The 17,670-nt window shown below is 36.6% G+C and overlaps 1 protein-coding gene across 3 annotated transcripts in view; it reads right to left on the bottom strand.

Moving 5' to 3' along the window:
• LOC128865043 (uncharacterized) overlaps positions 1–14,931 on the bottom strand; it is a 149,746-nt gene extending 134,815 nt beyond the window's left edge. Inside the window, exon 1 of one of the 3 annotated variants that reach the window (XM_054104936.1) lies at positions 14,737–14,931. The gene's annotated coding sequence lies outside the window, so the exon portion shown is untranslated. The remainder of the gene's footprint in view (positions 1–14,736) is intronic. The other 2 variants (XM_054104938.1, XM_054104937.1) reach the window with 2 other exon arrangements.
• Positions 14,932–17,670: the final 2,739 nt, after the last annotated feature.

The following is a 17,670-nucleotide window of genomic DNA, read 5'->3' as shown; positions in this document are numbered from 1 at the left end:
ACCTCGTATTCGAGTAAATGCTAGGTATAAAACAGCACAAGTCGATTCATTGATTCTGTTAAGCAAATTGTAAAAGCTTATACAGCATTTCCCGGGTATTAGCACTCTATAATACAATTCACGTGATTCGATGCTTATAAGCAGGAAGTGCTTATATCCTGATTTTATGTATTGTATATAGGTATACGTGAAATCTTCTTACAAATGTTCTAGTGCTTATGAGCGGGAAATGGTTATAACCGTGGTGCTTATAAGTGATTTGTAAAAATTTGAAAACAAACAAAAAAGCTTACTTAGTTCAATTAAAAGGGTGGTTTATTTGTACTGATGTAGTTTTCAATTCAAACCAATATGGGGTAAATTGTATAAGTAAATTAAAATAAGTTTCTTGGAAAGCTTTTATTGTAATAAAGAAGTTTTTATTTCATTCAATTCGATATTTCAAATGGAGATCCCAAAATTTGAAATAAAATGTTCGATAGCGAAAAACTCGTTTAGCAAGCTAGGGGATCAAATTAAAGTCCTAGAAAATATAATATTGAGGAGTAAAGTCCTCTCTCGACGAACGAAACTAACAATCTCGAAGGCTCATTCCACCCTAACGTATGGCGCAGAAGCTTGGACGATGACAATATCCGATGACGCGTTTGGACCTTTGCACGTTGGCGACTGCGAATATCTGTATGAGCTTAACGACGACGTAAACAAACGCTCCGGCTCTGAAAGTATTCGATGCGGTACCAGCTGGTGGTAGTAGAGGAAGAGGAAGGCCTCCTCTGCGTTGGAAAGATCAGGTGGAGAAAGACTTGGCTTCACTTGATGTGTCCAACGAGCGCCGGTTAGCAGAGAAATAAACAACTAGTTCGCTTTGTTAAACTCGGTCAAAATCACGTAAGCGATTATCGCGCCAATCAAGAAAAAATATGCTATTGGAAAACTAAGCAAAGCGTCTTACCATCCACCAACCAATGAGATATACCATGTATACGTAGTATAAAACCCCTCTACCACTGAGCTGCCACAGATTTGTGTAAACGCAACAAAAGCGGGATAGCCTGCAATGAGAGTAGCGTACACACGTTTTCCTGGCCAAGAATTACGTCAGCTGAGGCCACGGATTCCTCAGAAAGCATGGCTTCTCCTCACCCAGCCCAACCTAAGTCAATCAAATATTGGACATTGGTTAAACAGACTTCAAAATACCTCAACAAATAGGATGAGTATAGCAGTATGGGAAGAGTGAGATTCGAAGCCATAATAATTGAAAAATGGGTACAATTCTCACACCGATATACTGAAGAAAGACAACAGTGACTATGAACTCAAGGATTCCGTTCAGTATCAAAAATAAGGAGAACTCCAAAAGGTGATGTTTTAATTGAATTAAAAAAATTTTACCAAAAGTCCACCTATCTACCATTTTCAGACGAGCCCAGCACCTAGCTGCATCGGCATGGAAAGCAGTTCAACTTGCATTCGGGACCGGGGCTGGTTGCTGCTCATTCCTGCACAACTGCAAAAATCTGTGGAGGTATCATGCCGTTGGTTGAGCCCTATCTATGCGAGCTGCGTAGACAGGGGCTATATACCGAGATCATGGAGGGCCGTGAGGGTTGCCTTTATACCCAAGGCAGGTAAGAGCTCGCATATCTCCCCTAAGGACTTCAGGGCAATCAGTCTCTCATCTTTTTTGCTGAAAACCCTTGAGAGACTGATTGACCTGCACATAAGAAGCGAAATTCCTCGGGATTGGTTGTCGCATACCCAACATGCTTATTGCTCGGGCAGATCGGTGGAATCTGCCCTGCACACAATTATGAAAGAGGTTGAGGAGTCTCTTTCTTAGAAGGAGCTTCCGGTGGGCGCCTTCCTCGACATTGAGGGGGCTTTTAACAACGTCCTCCCGGAGGCAATCACCACGTCTCTGGGTAAACTGGGGGTCAAGACCTAATCAGATTTATCTATAAAACAGAACTGTCACGGCAGAATAGGGTGGCATCTCCATCCACCGGCAGGTGAGTAGTGGCACTCCGCAAGGTGATGTTCTCTCGCCTTTCCTCTGGATTGTTGTCGTAAATGACTTGCTGGAGGAGCTGGTGAAAGGGGGATGCAGGGTGGTTTCCTACGCGGTTGACGTCGCATTAATCGTTAGAGGAAAATTTGTGGATACTTTGTACAACTTGATGCAGGGATATCTGAACGTAGTTGTTGGATGAGCAACGGATTGCGGCCTGTCGGTGAATTCTCTTAAGATGGAGCTCGTCCTATTTACGAGGAAGCATAAAATACCCAGAGCTCACCTTCCCTCACTAGGGGGCGCCTTCCGATGCTTTCTGACAAGGTGAAGTTCTTCGAACGACTCCTACTCTGGAGCTCAACGCAATGTTAAATGTGGCACGCGTAGATAACGCAGGCAGAATTGCCGCTACACGTACCGCAATCAGACTGAGGGACTGGAGCTATAAGCTCAAACTCACTTATGGGCACTCACGCATCCTTAGAAACTTCGAGTTCATCCCTCTGTCAACGGATCAGTGTATACCCTCGTTCAGTCCAACCGGAACCTTCTGTACTTATATTTCGTCAAGGGAAGAGTGGACGGAGGGCTACACTTTGGGGCAGGGCCTGGTGAACTTATTCACGGATGGATCGAAGTTGGAAGGAAAGGTTGGCGGAGGGGTATTTTGCGAGTAGCTCGCCATCAGACTCAAATTCAGGTTACCGGACCACTGCAGTGTGTTTCAGGCAGAGGTAGCCGCAATCAAGGAGGCAATTGATTGGCTGCTCAAATGCGTACTAACAGTCAAGAAAGTAAATATTTACTCCGACAGCCAAGCGGCAATAAGGGCCCTCGGGTCTATGACGATGCATTCGGAATTGGTCAAGGAATGCTTGACCTCGCTTTCGACTGCATCCGATTTCTTTAACATCAGCCTCATTTGGGTTCCTGGTCACAGCAACATTGCGGGAAACTGTGAGGTGGATGAGCTAGCCAGACAAGGAATATGTGCTGTGAGACTTGGAATCACCTCGAGTCCTTTTTGCGCTGGATGTATGGAGGATGAGGTGGAATCATCTCAGCACCTTCTCCTTAGCTGCCCTGCTCTGGCGGGGTTAAGATCCAGGCATCTTGGCTCCTACTTCTTTGCCCCGCCTGCTGATATAGCTGGTGCTGACATTGAAAATCTGATGAATTTCATCAGCAGCATAAAGCGGTTGACGCAAACATAGTCATCGTTAGTAATCCTCACGCTCCTAACCATCCCAGCACCACTTCTCCCCGCCCTCTCTCTGCATCCCATCGGTCTTTCTCTCTCACCTCACCCCCGTCATAATGGTATCACAAAGGACGAATCTTTCTTCGTCCAAGTGTGCCCATTCCCTGGGCAACCATATCAACCTAACCTAACTACCTATCTTAAAACTATCGTGGGTGGCACCGTGTGGAGTGGGAGCAAGGCAACATTCACTTACTCACTGTATCATGGTAGAATGCAAGGGTATCGATAAAGTGACCCCCAAGGACGAAGTGTCTTTACCTGGCGTTGAAGTTGTAGAGTTAGCAAATATTTATAAATATCAGCCTGCCAGCTTTGAAAGCCAAGAAAACTGTTAGAGATACCCAGGGTCAAGAGAAGTCACTTACGAGAATGTGTCTCCTTACAAAAATGCTGTAGATGTGGCCACATCTTGCTCCAGCGAAATCAATAGACCTAAATAGTGCAGAAAATATGGTGTTGACCGTATCTTCGCCAAGAAAGGCAGAAATATGTGCTTTGCGAGGCCGACAGTGGAAAGAGAACAAGCTTGACAGTGAAGTCTTGAAATACATGATTGATCAATTTCAATTCACAGCAGGTTTCGCAAAGAATAAAAATAAACTTCTGCTAGAAGGACTAAGAGAAGCCTATGCTGCATCTGTGTCCAGGCCAGTATTAGGTGAACATACATCTTGAATATTCAAGTATTAGTCTAATGAGGAAACAATAAATTAGCGTTAGATGTTTTAGTTGCAGCGATGCATGGAGATTTGAAATTGAATCTCTATAATTTCAGATAAGCGAAAAAGTTCTCAAAAACGATTATTAAAACAAGTCAGAAAGCTTTAACAAAATATTCGAGGAGGCAGATTTTGAACCCAGGGGCCCTGCTTATGGGGTGGTACTAAAAAAGCAAAGGTTACAGGCCCCAGGTTAGGCGGAATATCCTGCAATTTCCACATGCCTATATATTTTTCTAAGGGTATTCCAGAACTAACAGAACTAAAGCACTCTCCCATAGAAACGGAAATCTGAATATTTGTGCCACAGAAACAGACGAACCCGCGTCTTACTACCCGATATAAATACTTGCTAAACATACTTGAGAGAATCAACTGCATCAAGACAAGGGCGTCCTAAGGTTAGGCATGCCATCATGAGCTAAAGCATTGGATTCGCGGTTGATATTGCAGTCGTAATAGTGGTGTAATAGAGATGATTACTAGCGATTCTAGAAGTGGGAATCAAGGCACGCCTGACGTCTCTAGCTGGTCACAAAAATTAATCAGTTATTATTATCAACAAAAAGGTCCCAGGGCTCATGATGGGAGAAGTAGAAGTTGAAATTATCACACTAAAGCCGTCTATTAAATATGTTGAAGTGATGTTACAACGTACGAACAGTCCAGTTTATCGTGAATAACGGCGGTGCTAGAAGATGCCTGTATTGCAGAGTCACGAAATTCTAGGAGGAGAAAGCATTATAGATTACTTCTTTCAGGAATTTGAATAGAATAGGTACACATAGGTATATACATATATATTTGTGGTGTGCGTCTTGATGTTGTTCCACAAATGGAGGGACCTACAGTTTCAAGCCGACTCCGAACGGCAGATATTTTTATGAGGAGCTTTTTCATGGCAGAAACGCGGTGTAGTCAGCACTGTTTTTTTTTTTTTTGTCTTGCGGACAAGGACTGGACTGGATCGAATTCCGTGTTGTTGTTGTTTAAAACCATTGCCGTTGGAATCAATTTGAACGATTGCCTTGTGAGCCTCAGGGATATTCACAATGCTTATTTTTTGCATGTCAAAGGTACTTAAAGTGATTGTATTTTACGTACATTTGGCTGATATCAAGAGAAAACACAGGTGGGCAAGCGGGCACAATTCTTTGTCATCGCCTTTGATAAACTGGCCAGTTGTAAGAGAATAAGAACGTAACTGTCAATGATACCAAGCAGGCCAGCAGTTCACTGGTTTCAATCATGCTATTCATGGCAATTCGTTTCTTCGTAAGTTAGAGCTCATTATTCTCCAACCTTATACCGTTTTTCCCATTCCACAGGAATTGACAGTGCTCTGCTTTGCCGTAACATCCAACACTTTATCTGGCACAAACGGTGTCGCTATATGTAGAACAGGAATACATAATTGCTCCAAGGTCCAACTATTTTGCTAACTGAAGTTAGGGCCGGGGGACTGCATGTAATATATATATGTTAGTTAGAAGGTAAGATAATTTTCAAATTTGATTTACCTTCTTCTCAATTCCAAAAATTTCTTCTTATTTCTTTATTTTTAAATGTAAAAACCGAGTTTTAGATGAATCCGTGCATTTCTGTTTATAGATGTATGCGTTTTTAATAACTCACCAACACAGCTTTTATATTATGGTGTAGATGCGCGAAACTTTTTTATACACCGATCGGTACAATCATACAGTCATCCTTTTTCTTCTTGTTTCCGTTAGCATATAAAAGGCAAAACAACAGCAACAGAAGGCTCATTCGTTTTGTTCTGCACCTACTTTCATTGTATTATTTGTAAAAAATATGATTCTTGTCTAACCAAGTATACTTTTTATGTGCGCCAATTCGTATTCAAATTCAAATGGTACTCCGAATAAATTGTTCATTTATGCCCCAAATGGTAAGATCAAACGGTGTAACTGCTTGCGGAAAGATAAAAAATTAACAAAAACATTATAGTTTTCTTTTAATATGTTTCTATTTGATTGTTTTTTATTCAATTATTGAAGCGTATTAGCTGGTAATACTTCAAGATACGCTTCTTATTTGTATCATATTATTATTTTTACTTTATGAAAGCTCATAAGCTCATATTTTGCGCTTTATAATGCGGAAACACCGCTTATTTTATTTAAATGCTTTATGAAGGTTTATTTATTCAGATTGTTTTTTGTTTTTGAGTTATTACATTTTCAAGATTAGTGCTCGAAGTCTTTTACGCAATACTAAATCAATAACAACGTGCGACAATTTTAAGTTAACCGTCGTTATTTTCTACAGGTACACCTATCCTAGAGTAAAATCCCAGGAAGGAGTCATCTTTTATGTAAAATGGCTGCGACGTTATTATATCATATTCGGACGATGGTGACAATGAGCCATTGGCCAAAAAGTTTCGATCCTCAAATAATACCTCCATACATTTTGTATTTTTTCCGAATAAAATGGAAAATCTTATTTTTTCCCCACATTTTCCCCAAAAAAATAAGCTAGCTTTACTACTTATGTTTTTAATAAATAGAGTAGCGTCAGTATTTAAATACATTTGATGTTTAAAAAATGTAAAAGTTGCAAATTGTTGAAAATTTTACCAAAAAAAATTTATTTTAATTAAAAATTTACATATAATCATCTTTTATGTAAAATGGCTGCGACGTTATTATATCATATTCGGACGATGGTGACAATGAGCCATTGGCCAAAAAGTTTCGATCCTCAAATAATACCTCCATACATTTTGTATTTTTTCCGAATAAAATGGAAAATCTTATTTTTTCCCCACATTTTCCCCAAAAAAATAAGCTAGCTTTACTACTTATGTTTTTAATAAATAGAGTAGCGTCAGTATTTAAATACATTTGATGTTTAAAAAATGTAAAAGTTGCAAATTGTTGAAAATTTTACCAAAAAAAATGTATTTTAATTAAAAATTTACATATAATATTTTACCCACAAAAATATTTATTTACAATACATAATAACAACAATTTTGCGACCAATCAGAAGAGCAAAGTTCTAATAGATTCCATAAATCCAATTTAATTTACGAGTATAAAAATAACGAAGAGATAAAAAATTAAAATGACCGTGACCATTTATGTATTATACAAAAAGCTCGAAATAACTGTCAAATTTATGAATTCCGCCATTATTTACTATGCTACAAAATGGTCCATTCCCAAAAATAGGCTCATTAATGTATTGCTCAGCAGCTGATTAATGAATTTGAAAATTAAAAGAAAATATTTGTTGTACATGTTTCAGTTATTAAAGGTTCTGCAAATAAGCGGCTTTCTCACTCCTCCTTAACAAGTCGCCTTCCTTAAATATATGTTTATATATAATTGGCGCTTGCACCCTTTTTGGGTGTACATCTTGATCCTGTTCCACAAAAGGAGGGACATCAGGTTTTAAGCCGACCCCGAAAGGTAGTCGAAGGTTTGCCATTGGCTTCCGAAGGACGGCTGCTATTAGAAAAAACTTTTTTCTTTTTCTGTTATTTGGTGTTTCATGCCCGCAGATTCAAACCTGCGCACTTCCAAATGGTAGTCAAACACCAATTAATTCGGCTACGGCGGCCGCTCTTTTAATAACAATAATAATGCTTCTTTTTAAATGTTGGTATGTATTTTATGAAAGAAGTGTTAAATAGTAATCAAAAATTAATTATTTCACAGAAAATATTTTGACATTTGATTTTCAGATCCCGAGTATTTGAATATGTAGTATGTACTCTAATAAATTCAAATGATTTCAAAATTAATTAATATTTTTCATTTATCAAGCCATACAATATTACTTTCAGTATGATTCAACTTTTTTTCATTACACAGGGCATCAAACGTTTTATAACGGCTATATGGGAACTAGCAATATCGATAACTGCGGTTGGCAACTGATAATGGCAAACTGTTGACATTTCTGTTCAGTAAGGTTTGGTAAGTCATCATGAGTCATTTAACGCCAGAACAACAACAACGCCTCAGGCTGCGTTAAAAGTGATCCTGCATATTGCACCCATTGATACATTTGTTGAAGGGATAGCGGCCAAATATGCTTTTAGGATTAGAGCAGCAGGCATGCTAAAATAAAACACGCACGATCATGCATCAGTTCTATCTGTAGAACATTTGCAAGACTCATCGAGAACATACTATCTGGTACTAGATCGGGAGTATACTCGAAACAATCTCAAACAATTAAATTGCTCTTTACAATCCCAAACTGATGTAGCGTCTTCCAAGCTAAAATATACGCTATAAACAAAGCTGAATACAGCAAAACGATAAGACTAACCTCCAGCACGCTCTACAATTTTTGTTGATAGTCAAGCAGCGATCAAAGCACTGGTCTCAACGCGCATAAATTCAAGATATGTTAAAGAATGCAGGAGGTCGCTCACGCTTATGTAGCAACACATCATCACACTTTGTTGGGTTCCCGGCCACTCTGAACTGGAGGGAAATGAAAGAGCGGATAAGTGAGCAAGAAAAGGCTCTGAGGTTGACCTTCAGCGTGTAGTATAAGACATAAACTTTGCTTTAAACGAACAATACACAGCGATTGGCGTGAGCGTAATCGCGGAAACTAATAAAAGGTGGTCTCTGACTACTAACTGCAGCGTCTCTAAAACGCTCTGGCTACAACTGAATCTTAAAAGAACACAATGTCTGCTTGGATTCAACAGATCAACTATCACTGTCCTCACATGTGTTATAACGGGTCACTGCGCTATCCAGTAAAATGGGTGTACCTAACAATGACTTCTGCAGGAGCTGTGGAGATGAAGAAGAAATAGAATCGGTACAACACCTCCTCTGTGAATGTCCTACACTTCAAAATATCCCTGCCAAATATCTTAGATATTATTTCTTTGAAGGCCTGGGAGATTTGAAAAATGTCTCACTGGAGTGACTAGTTACCTTCTTGAAAAGATCTAAGTGGTTTAAGCAACTTAGATAGGGGATGGAAATCAAATGCAAGAGTCTTACCCAATGAGCCTTAGAGCAACTGAGGGTCTTATCTTAGACAAGCAAGCTGGCGAACCTAACCTAACTTATACCCCTATCTCCCTACTTTCAAATGAAGGCGTAGATTAAGGCCTATTAGATTAAAGTGTCACAACTTACAGAATATTTTATAGTTGAATCATTCTTCAAAAGGCTCGGACCGACATGTTGAAAGATGTCTCTGACGCATTTTGGTTGAAAAGGAGAAATAAATAAAATTTGATATATGTACGTATGTATATAAAAGACCGCCGTAGCCGAATGGGTTGGTGCGTGACTACCATTCGGAATTCGGAGAACGTAGGTTTGAATCTTTGTGAATCCCCTAAAAATGGAAAAGTGTCGCCCCTCGGTAAACTTCCGAGTGTATTTTTGCCATGAAAAAGCTCCTCATTAAAAATATCTGTCATTCGGAGTCGGCTTAAAACTGTAGGGCCATTTGTGGTACAATATCAAGACGCACGTCACAAATAGGAGGAGGAGCTCCGTTCTCGTAATAATATGTAATAACAGATCTCATCAAAATAGGTCATTTAACTTTTAACCGCAACTTTTTAACTTAAGTGCAATCTTATTCCTACATAGTTTTTCAACTCCACCCAGTATATACAAATAAGGCTATTTTTAGAACATGAAGTAACGTTTTGATAAAAATCATGAAATTTGAAATGTTAAAACTTAATATCAACCAAATTGTATACAACTGTAACCCAGTTATAATTGAATTTTAGCAGGATGGTTGTATGTTGGTACAAATTACATTTGCCCATATTTCCTCATTTCCCTTTTTACACCCGATAGTTTTAGTATCTTAAAAGAAAAGAGATACCTTTATTTCAAAAGTCCGCCATTTTGTTATTTTTCAAAAAAATTGTCCCATTGTCACACATGCCTGAATGGCAAGCCTAAAGAATAATAATCAGTTTAACTTTTTCGTTTCAGATGTTCTGAAGAGCCAAAATCCTGTTGACAAGCCACCTCTTTTTTAAAGACGCTTACTTTGGTGCCACTCTGCTTCAAAGCAATATGTATATGTCAATAATAACAATATATAAAATCAAAACGATCGCATTTTGTTTTCTTAAAAAAAATCCTTAAAAATATCTATAAAAAATGAGTATTTGACCAGACTACTTCCCTCAGAAAAGTTTACATAAATTTGTGAAGCTCAGGAATGGCATTTATACACTACACCCAAATGGAAAATTTCGTTATTCCAAGAATTATGAATGTATTGAGTTTTGAGTTAAAACGGTTATAGAAAGTTAACAATGTAACTATATATTGAACTATAACAATTGACGATGTCTACTAATTTAAGCTTCAAAAGCAGACGAGCAACGGCGGGGAGGTGGAATAGAAGCTGTTCGATTACGCACTGCTCAAGCCCGTTCGAATAAAATAGGACGGCAACAGGAATAAAATTAAGGGCCCGATCGAGTAAGCCTATTCACGCCCCCTCTAATGAAACAACTGATATGCGGAGAGCGGGATTGGGAACCAATCGAGAAAGTAATGTACTCTGGTTTGAATCTTGTTGCTATTTTAAAAATTGGCAACTTATGTAAATTTCGCCTTGCATTGCAATTCAATAATGAAACTCCAGGAATGTTCTCCGCACAGGTAGAAAAGCGAAATTTCATGAATCGCATTACTACCCGAACCATTATCTACGTTGGTATCAGAAGACAAAAGCCAGCCCGAACATTTTTTGCTAAACATTAGCAAGTACAATTCATGTTTCCAAACTGTATACCTTTTTGCAACAGATATCATAGCTGTGCTAAAGTTCAAAAAACAAAGTCGAATTTACCATAACGCTGGATAGCTGATAAATATGTTAACAAGCACAACTGCCGCATTTGGCGTACTGAAAATATGCACACATGCTATTCAAGAAGAAGCGATGCACCCACAACGAGTGGTGTGAATCTTGGGTAACACTGTTACGGTGACATGATAGCAAAATTTTTGGATGACCCATCGAATACTGCTCAACCACAGCAAATACATGCGATACTTGAGATAACATTGATACAGAATTAAAATAGCGAGTATAATAAAGCGCTCTTCTACCTCCATAACAATGCGTAGTACTCACTAAAATAAAAATAGAGGCAGATACTTGGATCGAGCTCAGAGTTCGACATTTGAATACGTGCTGCCCAACCAAAATAATGGCTTTTTCAATAACATGATACTAATAAACTACTTATGCGGGTTCATCTTTTAACTCCAAAATAGTATATCCGATTTATATAGATAATTGAGCCGTACATTCTACTTTATTGACAATTAATATATATAGCATTGAACTTCTATCATATTTTAAATATGTGTAAAATAAAGCTTTTTATTCTTGAGAAGAAAACAGAATTTATTGACTTCACATAGTATTTACAACTAAGAATAGCAACTAATATCATATTCATAAAATTAAAAACAAAATTAATTTAGACGTACAATATCCCCAAAAATTCTGGAATACGCACATTTCTCACAAAAACCAATTTGAAGAGTTTCATCATACAGTCAAAGATTTGAGTGGAATGAGAAATCCTTCCGCTGGAGCATTCATTTCGTTGCCTGCAGATTTTCGAAAAACTCTGCCAGCAGTACCACGTTCAACATCTACTAATGAACTCGACACATTTCTTAAATCGTTAGTACTATGACGAAATTGACTATCCGAAACTGCACTAAAAACTTCAGTAAGATGGTATCGCCCAAAGTCAAATTGATTCAAAAAGCTTCTCCAAATATCGCGCGGAATTACAAAATCAGTGTCTCAGTGCACGTGCTATATAAGCAGCTACGGACGACGAGGTCATTGAAATAAATTTCAGCACTCAAAACTGAATAACAGGTGAATAGCATCGTATAAGTCGTTCCAAGGAAAATCGGTTCTACATTACTGTGACCACCAAGGACTGTTGCATTTCGCAAATATTTATGAGGAATTTGTATGCTTTTACAACAACATCTAAGTCCACCGATGTTGTGAGGAATCAAGACGAAGTTGAACATTACAATTACCCAACAAAGTTCTTGAATACTATCGAGTGTACTCACGGCGCACATTTTAACATTGAAACTTGATGTGTCTATCATTCTTCTCCGAAACATCAATCCACCCAGGTCTTGCAACTGCTCAAGACTTTCGGTGGAAAAGATGATGAATAATGTCATCGAAGCTGAAAGTTAAGAAATCTAGTGGGGAAAAGAGTACAACGGGCTAGCTAGTTAATTTATATATGTAAATCTGTGGGTTTGAAATAAGCTAACGTTGTACAAAAAATGGATTCACCTGCGTTGATATACAGTGTTCATTAAAACTTAAAAACTACTCTATCAATAAATTTCTTATGAAGACGACGTTAAAGAATTATACTATGTCCTTACATTTTTTACCTTGAATATTGACAAACAAAAACTTGTGGAAAATGAAATGAAAAAAATTGAAATTAAAGGAGAATATTATTCTGAAAACCTTTCTCGGATTTTGGCTTCAAACAGAGCGTCATTGGTTTTATGTTTTCCATGTGTAAATTCATGTTTACAATCTCCACAAGTTCTCAATCATAATCCAAAATTTCAGGGTGGGTTTTAGCTTTGGCCGCTTAGTTGTATGGTTTTGAAAACTTGTTCAGTTGAGTTTATGTATATCGAAAACAAATACATACATATACAATATATAACTGGCGCTTACATCCTTTCAGTGTGTCTGGCCGAGCTCCTCCTCCAATTTATGGCGTACGTCTTGCTGTTGTTTCATAGATGAAAGGACCTCCGGTTTTAAGCTAACTTCGAATGGCAGATCGTTTTTTGTGAGGAGCTTTTTCGTGGCAGAAATACACCCGGAGGTTGGCCATTCTATCATTTTAGTGTTTCATGTACGAATATTCAAACTTACGCAGTTGCGAATGATAGTTACGGATCAACCCATTCAGCTGCGGCGGCCAACATACATTTGTGGAGGACTAAAATAAGTACACGATGTAATTCAATAATGTCGGATTCATACGAAATTTACTACAATAAGAAGAAGTTTACCTTGATTTGTATGTATGTACGCATGTTGTTTCTAGGTAAGAACCAAAACAAATAATTAATTTATAATTTATCAATAAACAGAGATCACTCCGAAATAGCAATATGTACCCCTATGACGTCAGTAAATGAGTTCACCTTCCGGGCATAGTCAAAGTTCTACTTAGCAATATATGCATTAGTAATACAATATAATTCTTTGATAAACCTTTAAATGTGAAGTACTTAATGGGGCGTAGAATTTCGGTATTATCTTGTCAAAATATTTAACCATAACAGGTCGCACGCCAACACATTCTTTAAAAAATTTAGCCTTTAAGATTTTATTGAAATAGTTGGGTAGGTTTCTCTGAATACTAAAATATAAATGTATGGTTTTATTTGTGCCAAGTTTTATTCTGTGAGTGATAATAAAAAACAAATAAATAAAAAACTATGGAATAATAACCAAAACTCACTGGGAAAGTGTGAGAAAAAACAAAAAATACAAGTAAATATTTTTACGAAATGACTTAGAAATATTAGAATGGCTCATATAAACAGCTAAAAATATAATATTTGAAAATCACAAAAGAAAAAAATATAAAACAATTTCAATGTTGCCAACATGAAAGTATAATTACAAAAGAAAAAAATATAACAAGTGATTATTAAGTCAAATCGTTTATCGTTATTATCTATGAGCATACATATAATATAATATATGCATAATAACATTCACGGAATAAAATGTCTGTTACTGTAAAGTCCTGTTCATTATTATAACAAAACTGTTGCCCGGAAATAATTCACTCGGTACTTTAAAAGCAAATGGATTGGTCTCCCTTTTCATTTAAGATTCTTATATTGAAAGACTTGAAAAATATAAATGTTCTTAATTTCTTCTTCTTCTTTTACAGGTGCATATACTTCTTGTGTTTCAATTGAATAATATGTTTTCAAAGAAAATACTATATAACTTGGACATATCTCTAATAAATATATGCACGTAACAAAATATATATATGTTGATGAGGTGCGTTGAAACTAAGATGAACCTCATAAGGAAAATAAATTATTCCTTCGATCAAAGAAAAATTTGGGCAGTATGGTTTGGACAAAGAAGTCTCACGTTCAATGTTCCGCCTGCCATACAAAAACACGAAATAATAAGCTGGGCATACATCCTGCCTGAATTATATACGACATACCGATACCCTTTCGCATTTTTCATTTGTTTTGTTTTATGTATTTTCGCTATGTTGACTCTCGACAAAGTAATTTTTCTACTACTGCTAAAAACCATGTCACTAAGCACATGATCTAATTTTGCATTAATAATAGCCAATGAAAACAAATTCATACTTGAAAGTATGATTAATATTGACAATCTATAAATTCATATGTTGTAACAGCTTGCTGATAACTTGCGACTTTAGCAATTAAAAAGTCATCTAGTGGTTTTTGTAGTTTCACAGAAGCACTGATTATCACACTTTATGTGTATTGGAATATCGTAGTTTATACGCCATTTTTGAAATCATATTTGAATTTTTCACATATCTTTATTGCATCATTCCAAATTGAACTCATTGGCGAATTCATACAATACATTATATATGTGTATACATATACTTATATACATGTACATATTTTGGATAGAAGTATATAGATATGAGTATTTACTTCTTCCTACATTGGACATCACAATTTTTTTTAACTCGTTTGGTTCTTCAATTAATTGCGAAATTTTCTTTTTAATTACATTAACTGGTGTACATTCCTCCTGTTAAAAAATAATAATTCACAAGCAAAACCAGGATCTTCAGGCAGTAACACAACAAGAAACACGCACAACTAAAACCAGACTGAGCTGCTAGTCCTTTGTGTTGTGGTATTCAGGAAGAACATAGCATTAATGAAGGAACGAAGAGCAAATCGTAAAGCACAAAGAGCGCAAGTCTCTGAGGCACAGTTGCCACTTTATTTAATAGTATTTTCTAATTTTTCCATTCGCCAATTTACATACAACCTTACAATAGAATGCAAATTAAAATAAGTAATAAATAAATTAAACTAGAATAAATTAACGATTTCAAAGTTCGGAAAGCCACACCGAAACAAGTTAATTTCAGTTAGAAATCCATAAGAACAAAGTATTTTTTACGTCAGTTTTCTGTTATCAAAGACACATTTCAATGTACTTTAACTGATACAAGAAGAAAGTTGTAATTGTTAACTAGTGCAAATCCAAATTTAACGGCTAATTGTAATACAAATTCAACGTTTTACAGTTTTATATCGTGTTCGAATGACAGATTATTCTTATGGCAATCTTTTATAACATAAAAACACTCTAATGTTTATAGTTACTTGATGAGAATCGATCGCATTTGTTGTTTTATATACATAATTAGTTTTAAACTCCACTACTTGCAATCAGTAGGCCACGACCTGGTTCGACCTCTGGTGCGAAACCCACTCTAGACATGAAACATCAAATGATGAAGATTTTTCTAATAGCGGTTGCTCGCCAATCATATCAACCACATATACCATACATAACAATTATGTACTGTTATATAAATAAAGGGTATTTCAAAAGTGGCGCCTAGCTGTCAATAGTAAATAGTTCCTAGACGGAAGCTGTTTTTATGTCATCTTGGCATTTGTCAGGTAGACAGTTTTACACAATAGAACAACGCGTTAAAGTTATTGCGGCCTCTTATGAAAATGGTCGATCTTTAAGAACAACATATCGCGAAATTCGTAATTTTTTTGGTGGAAATAATCATCCGAATGAGGCGACAATTCAAAGGTTGGTGACCAAATTTCAAAAAACTGTTTCTGGCGAGGATAGAAAAAGAGCTTGCAGACTAAAAACTGAACATTCATTGTTGTCTTAGCGAGAAAGTATTGCTGAACAACCTTCATCGTCGATATCTCGGCGTTTCCAACAACTTTGCATTCATGAATCGACTGTTGGTGGATTTTACCTGTAGACGTGATCGTGATGGACATTTAAATGGGGTAATTTTTCACATTTAATTTTAAGACCCGTATTTTGAATAAAAAAAGTTTAATATAATTCAAAGATATGCATTCAAATGAGCATTCACAGTTAGCATGATTAAAGTGTTTAGAATTTAGTTTTTGCTGCATATTTCAAGACGCAGTAATAGTGATACCTGTATTAAACAGAACACCATCCGATGGCGGCAGAAGAAATTATCAAACAAAATGAAAATTGTTTTTCATCAAATCAAGCAGTACCGCTAAAAATTACCACCCTATTTCCATACCAATTACAAACCTCATCACATATCAGCTGATTAACTAGAGCTACATATATTGCTTTAACTATAACTACATATAATTAATAAGTGTGGAATTGGAATAGTCTATATCTTTTATAAAACTGGATGAAACCTGAAACAAACCGCTAAATAATGAATTGCAGCCGGGGTTTGAGCCATATTTAAAGTTTTAAGTCTCTAGCCCAACTGCAATAGTAATAATAATAATAATATAATAATAATAATTGGAGCTTATTTCCTTTGTTAAGTGTTTGGCCGAGGTCCTCTTCCTATTTGCAATGCGCGACTGGTTGTTTTGCCACAAATGGAGGCACCAGATGGATTTTTAAAAGAAGCCTTTTAACCATGAAAAAATTGTCTGCCGAGGGGCGACCGCTATTAGAAAAAATTGCATCCATCATTTGATGATTCGTACCCAACTGTAAGTTACTTAAAAATCGACAGCAAAGTTCTTACTGAAATCTCGGATAAACAAGAAAGCAGTTTCTACTTGCATGGTAAGCAAAAAAACTTGGGATGTGAGATATACAGACCTTGGCAAGTAAACCGCCAAAATTTAAAACTCTCACTTTCAGTTTTACAAATTACAATTAGTTGGCAACACTTCATTTTTCTAAGCAACAACAGAGCGAATGTGGATTTGCGATACTCTCGCCGAATTCATTGCCGAACTAGTGCCAAATTCGTTATATAAAAAGAATGATTAAATATAAACCATGTTGCAGGATGACATTGTGGGTGTGATTATTTACCTTCTCGGTGTTATTCATTGCAGTGTGTTTTGGATGTTAGTTTTTTTACAGCGCAGGTTTTGCAACATATACCACATAAAAGAAAGGATCCAATTGTATGTGTGAATCCTTCACATATACTATATGTATATCTATACATATTAGGCACATATATTATTTATTCATGGAAATACTTAGTTATATGCATATAATATGGCAATTGAATACAAAGTACTCCCGCGTATACATATATATACACTTGCATATATACTGTTCGAGTGCTTTTAAAGCAAATGTATATGCACTGTAAACTGCTTGGAATGGAAACACATAAGGAATTGTGTTTATATGGGCAAATCAGGTGCTGCTTTTATAGGTAAGTCAGGTGCTGTCTCGGTAAACCTACTGGCCTAATTTAAATGGCAATGAAGTCTCTATCATCGGATATGTATGAGTAACATATATATGTACATACATAAATGAACAAATAAATTGCGCACGCAAGGATTTTCAATATTATTTCCTGTGCCTCAGCATGCCTACATAGGTACGTGCATTTACTTAATGTATAC

This window comes from Anastrepha ludens, chromosome 5 (assembly GCF_028408465.1).
Source record: "Anastrepha ludens isolate Willacy chromosome 5, idAnaLude1.1, whole genome shotgun sequence".
Lineage (NCBI taxonomy): Eukaryota > Metazoa > Arthropoda > Insecta > Diptera > Tephritidae > Anastrepha > Anastrepha ludens.
The sequence above is the reverse complement of the archived record's forward strand: the minus strand, read 5'-3'. Positions and strand labels throughout refer to the sequence as shown.